Below are 6,433 nucleotides of genomic sequence, written 5' to 3'. Positions count from 1 at the left end.
CCAATTGTAGCGGTGTGCTACACGCAGCGCTAAAATTACGACACGGAGTCAGTAACTGCAGTCGAAGGAAAAAACTTTATTCGAAATCTTCAGCCTCACTTTTAAGCCTCCCTCGTGGAGCAGAGGCTCCAAAGTTCTGTGCTTGCAAACCCCCGTAGGCTATCTAATTGTGAGTCGGTTCGGATGCGCCAGGAAATGGGTCGCCACAGTTATAAGATTTCTTCCTCGTTGTTACATTTCTTACCTTCTTAACCATGTGAACAGACGGGAGCACCAAATTTGACACGTTTAGACATTTAGACAAAAGAACATAGGCCCAATTTAGAAATATGCATTGATGCTATTGAAACATAGTGTTTAGTCTGGGAATATAGGTGGCAAATACCAATTAGGCGAAGGAAAGTCTCCCCTATCTGAATGCTAACATTCCAACCTTCATGTCCCATTGAGTTTACATTAAACTAAGTTCCTGGACTATTTCAGAAACTATATCTACTACTGCGCATCCTTCATAGACCATAGAACCATAGAAGAATAGAGCATTACAGCACAGAAACAGGCCTTTTGGCCCTTCTTGCTTGTGCCGAACCATTTTTCTGCCTACTCCCACTGACGTGCACCTGGGCCATATCCCTCCAAACCCCTCTCATCCATATACCCATCCAAGTTTTTCTTAAATGTCAAAAGTGAGCCCGCATTCACCACTTCATCTGGCAGCTCATTCCACAGTCCCACCACTCTCTGCGTGAAGAAGCCCCCCGCAATGTTCCCTTTAAACTTTTCCCCCTTCACCCTTAACCCACGACCTCTGGTTTTTTTCTCCCCTAGCCTCAGTGGAAAAAGCCTGCTTGCATTCACTCTATCTATACCCATCATAATTTTATACACCTCTATCAAATCACCCCTCATTCTCCTATGCTCGGGGGAATAAAGTCCTAACCTATTCAACCTTTCTCTGTAACTCAGTTTCTCAAGTCCCGGCAACATCCTTGTAAACCTTCTCTGTATTCTTTCAACCTTATTAATATCCTTTCTGTAATTAGGTGACCAAAACTGCTCACAATACTTCAAGACTTTGTGGAAGTCATGCCTGTTCCAAGCTGGAGTTTCCCAGAATTCCAAGATTCACAAAAAATTGGCTGAGATCAAGTGCCATTACCCAAAGAAAGTAATACATCTTTTGGCGTTAAAGGGATTTCCAAACAGCATATGAATGGCAGAACAATGCATTGTGCCTTCTCATAACGTTGTTTTCTATTTAAACTTGCTATGAACAGTGGCTTTGGGCGATTCTCTGGTATATTGTGAAATATATCTAATTTCCATCTATGAAAATTCTTCAAATAAAAAGATAGCATTACAAGAGTTATGATGAGGTTGGACTTGTTGGTAATGCTTATAAACTCTAATAATTAATTCTGAGATTTTGTGTATTTCCACATTTGAAAACTGGGCTTTTACATGTTATTATAACATTTAGTTAATTAAGCTGTAATTCAATCATAGCAGTTTTTAAAGACATTCACGTTCTTTCATACGATGAACCATGTTTATACAAAGAATATTTTATTCAATGTTAAGTATTTGAAATATGAAAATTGAAAATAAAGTTGATGCCACAGTCTCTTTTATTTTACAAGCAATCTTATTTCTATGTATCTTATACTATCTTCTTTTGCCATATTGGTTTGAAAAATGCACTGATGATGTGTCCCAATATTATTTTCTTATAATTAATATATCATAGCGCAGCACTTTAAAATTGCTGTACCACACTTGACATTAAAGATTAAAAATTAGTAATAGACCCATATAACTCTCTTCACATACTAAAATACAAAGTAACTTTATTATCAAAATACGTATATGTCACCATAGAGCTTCATGTTCTTGTGTGCATTCACATTAGCTACACAATAGAGTCAACGAAAAACTACTCACATGGATGGACAAACAATCAATGTGCAAAAGAAGACAAACTGTGCAAATACAAAAAAAAACTAATAATAAATAAACAAACAAATAAATAAAATAGAATACGGAACATAAGTGTAGAGTCCTTGCAATTGAGTCTAAAGGTTGTGGAATCGGTTCATTGTTGAGGTTAGTGAAGTTGTCCACCCTGGCTCTCGAGCCGGTGGTAAATAGTTCCACTAGTTTCTAAATAACAAGCGTTTAAAAGTCAATTAATATTGCTTGAGCTCAGTAGATCTCTGGAAAACCTCAGAAATTATAGATCATAGAAACATAGAAAACCAACAGCACAATACAGGCTCTTCGGCCCACAAAGTTGTGCCGAACATGTCCTTACCTTAAAAATTACTTAGATTTACCCATAGCCCTCTATTTTTCTAAGCTCAATGTACCTGTCCAGGACTCTCTTAAAAGACCCTATCATATCCTCCTCCACCACCATCACCACCAGCCCATTCCATGCACTCACCATTCTCTGCGTAAAAAACTTACCCCTGATTTCTCCTCTGTACCTACTTCCAAGCACATTAAAACTAGGCCCTCTCATGCTAGCCACTTCAGCCCTGGGAAAAAGCCTCTAACTATCCACATGATCAATGCCTCTCATCATCTTATCCACACATTTTCAACTCAGATTGCAGAGAGGGCATTAGATCCAAGATGGTGGTGCAATGCAGCTTGCAGCGGCCACTCCGGAGCTGATTATCTGTTATTTGTGAAGCGGGATGCCATATGCAATCATAATTGGTTGAAAATGGACGTGGGAGCACGGAGGAACATCTGGAAATCTCCAGGAAGACCATCTTCGTTGCTGCTGCTGTGAGGTCCGGGTCTCGGCTGGGAAGAACAAGCCCCCAGTTCTTGGGGTCACTTTGCCAATTGCCATTGGTGGGGGTGTCTTAATATACTGGGTAGAAGATGGTGCTCTGAGAGGCTGTGCCGGAGGGGATGGTTGGAGGCTTGGAGGTTCGACGGACTTGGAGTCTGCTGCAGTCATATCGCTTTCACTGTGCGCTGCGTCTGTGATGTTGGGTTTGACGGAGCTTTCACTGTGTGCTGCGTCTGCGAGACTGAGTCGGGCGGCGCCATGGATGTCCATAGCGGAGGTATTGCCTTCTGCCGCCAGCGTGGAATGACAAGTCAAATCAGGACCCTGAGGACTTGTGGAATCTGTGTTGTGGTTTCTTTCGAACTTATAGTCTTTTAACATCTTTGGACTATTTTTACTGTGCCCATGGTCTGTTTTTTATCAATTATGCTACTGTCTGCACCATTGTAACTATATGTTGTAACTATGTGGTTCTGTGCGTGTCTTGTAGCTTTAGTTTTTGGTCTTGTTTAGTCTGGTGGATTTGGAGCTCCTTTCTGGGGAACGCGCTAAGATGGTAGCACAATATTAATACGCAGCAGTCTCTCCGGACTCTGGTTTGGGGATTGCCAAACGTTATGTGGATTTTCTGGTGTAGTCTGTTTTGTTGTATGCTTTTGTGATATCATTCTGGAGGAACGTTGTCTCATTTATTAACTGCATTGCAGTTGTGGTTTCTAAATGACAATATACTGAATCTGAATCTGAGATCTAATCTATAACTTGCAGTCATACCTTCAAAGTTCAAAGTAAATTTATTAGCAAGGTACATATAGGTCACCATATGAAATCCTGAGATTCATTTTCTTGTAGGCATACTCAATAAATCTATCGAATAATAACCATAACGGAATCGAGGAAGACCACCCAACTAGTGTGTTCAACCAGAGTGCAGAAGGCAACAAAATGTGCAAGTACAACAAGAAGAAATAATAATAAGTAAATAAGTAATAAATATCAAGAACATGAGATGAAGGGTACTTGAAAGTGAGTCCATTTGTTGTGGGGCAACTGAAGTAAAATGAAGTTGCCACCAGTTGAGGGGTAGTAATTGTTCCTGAACGTAGTAGTAGGAGTCCTGAGGCTCTTGCACCTTCTTCCTGATTGCAGCAGCAAGATGGGTGCATGACCTGCATGGTGGGGCTCCTTGATGATGGATGCCACTTTCCTGAAAGAACGCTCTTTGTAGATGTGCTCAATGGTGGGAGGGCTTTACTCATGATGGACTGGGACATATCTGCTACGTTATGATTTTCCTTTCAAGGATATTGGTGTTTCCATACCGAATTGTGATGCACCCAGTCAGTATACTCTCCACTACATATCTATAGAAGTTCATCAATGTTTTAGCTGTCATGCTGAATCTCCACACTTATGTATTGGCCCAGGACAGGTCTTCCAAAATAATGACACCTAGAAACTTTAAGTTCCACCTCTCCACCTCTGATCTTCCAATCAGGAGAGACTCATGGACCTCTGGTTTCATAACACCATAAGACCGTAAGGCATAGAATCAGAATTAGGTTTGCTTGGCCCATCGAGACTGGTCTGCTGATTTATTGTCTCTCTCAACCCTATTCTTCTGCCTTCTCCCCATAATCTTTAACATCCTGACTAACCAAGAACCTATCAACATCTGCTTTAAATATACTCAATGACTTGGCCTCCCCAGCTGTCTGTAGCAATGAATTTCACAGATTCACCATCCCTCTTGCTAAAGAAATTCCTTTTCAACTCTGTTATAAATGGATGTCCCTTTATTCTGAGGCTGTTCCCACAGGTCCTAGACTCGCCCACTATAGGAAACATCTTCTCCACATCCACTCTGTTGAAGTCTTTCAACAATAGATAGGTTTCAATGAGATCCCACCCCCTCCATTCTTCTGAATTCTAGTGAGCCATCAAGCGCTCCTCATAATCCTGAAATCATTTTCGTGAACCTCCTTTGAACCTTCTCCAATGCCAACACATCTTTTCTTAGATAAGGGGCCCAAAACTGCTCACAATACTCCAAGTGTGGTCTAACTAATGTTTTAGAAAGCCTCAGCATCACATCCTTGCTCTTATATTTTAACATGTATGCATAACTCAGTGAGGCAAAACTAAACAGATTTCTACCCCACAATGCTGTGGGAGCCCATCATCACTACAGAGCTTTTCACATAGTTGGCTCAGCAAGGAAATAAATGCTAGGGTATTCATGTACACAAATACAAGATTTTCTTCTAGATACCTGCTAGGTGGCAATGTCACAAAAACCACAAATCATCAGTACAAGTAATAAAACGCTTTCAGTGCATCTAGCTCTAGAAACATGGCTGGAGTATAGTTTCCTGTGTAACCTTTTAGAAAACTTGTAAACCCTTCTCACATCAGGGAATCCTTGTTCTCCTAATTGCTTAACATCAAACATTCCTTTGTTGGCCAGCTTACGGTCTTGAAACAGGCAAACAGGATAAAGGTCGTAAAAACCAATGGGGATGTTGCATCTAGAGTCAATATAAGTGCTATAAAAAGAATAGCTTGCAAGATAGTCATGGACGCCGTTGATCATCAGTAGAGATTCAGGGGTCTATATGAGTACATGAGTTAACAGTAAGGTATAGATTATGTTGGAATATGATACCTTGCAGTATTTTACATTGTACCTTTGGCAATTTCCAAAAAGCTCAAAATCCAAAGTAATATTTATTATCAGAGTATATACGTGTCACCAGATACAACCCTGAGATTCTTTCTCTGCAGGCGTACTTAGCATATCTGCAGAACAGTAAATTGTAAACATCAGGAATTATAAATTTTAAGTAAACTGTGCAAATGCACATATAAATCAATAGCAATAAATAACAAGCATGATATAACAATATAACAGAATCCTTAAGTGAGTGCAGCTATCCCTTTTTGTTCAAGAGCCTGCTGGTTGAGGGGTAGTAACTGTTCTTGAACCCGATAGTGTGAGTCCTGAAGCACCTGTACCTTCTACCTGATGGCAGCAGTGAGAACAGAGCATGGCCTGGGTGGTGAGGATCTCTGATAATTCATGCTTCTCTTCTGATGCATATACCTTTGCTGTCCTGATGTTCCATGGTTGTATGAAGAGACCACTAGATAGCATCTGCTGTGGACCTGTTGCTTTGGTAGGTGAATTGGAGAGGATCCACATCACCGTTCAGGTAGGAGCTGATATGCTTCATGCAGATGAGCTCAATAGTTGGGAGGGTCTTACCTGTGATGTACTTGGCCGAACCCACTACCTTTGTGTTCCCATACCCGGCTGTCATGCAGCCAGTCAGCACACTTTGCACCACACATCTATAGGAGTTTGCCAAGTTTTTCGATGACATGCCAAACGTCCGCAGACTCCTGCGGAAGTAGAGATGCTGCTGTGCTTTCTTCACAATAACATTTATATGATGGGTCCAGAACAGGTCCTCTGAGATAGTGACATGCAGGAATTTAAAGCTACTGACCCTCTCCACCTCTGATCCTCCAATGAGTATTGGCCTTGGTTTCCCTCTCCTGAAATCTACAATCAGTTCCTCAGTCTTATTGATATTGGGTGAGAGGTTGTTGTTATTATACCACTCAGCC

This window comes from Hypanus sabinus, chromosome 14 (assembly GCF_030144855.1).
Source record: "Hypanus sabinus isolate sHypSab1 chromosome 14, sHypSab1.hap1, whole genome shotgun sequence".
Taxonomy (NCBI): domain Eukaryota; kingdom Metazoa; phylum Chordata; class Chondrichthyes; order Myliobatiformes; family Dasyatidae; genus Hypanus; species Hypanus sabinus.
This window is presented reverse-complemented; position numbering follows the sequence as displayed.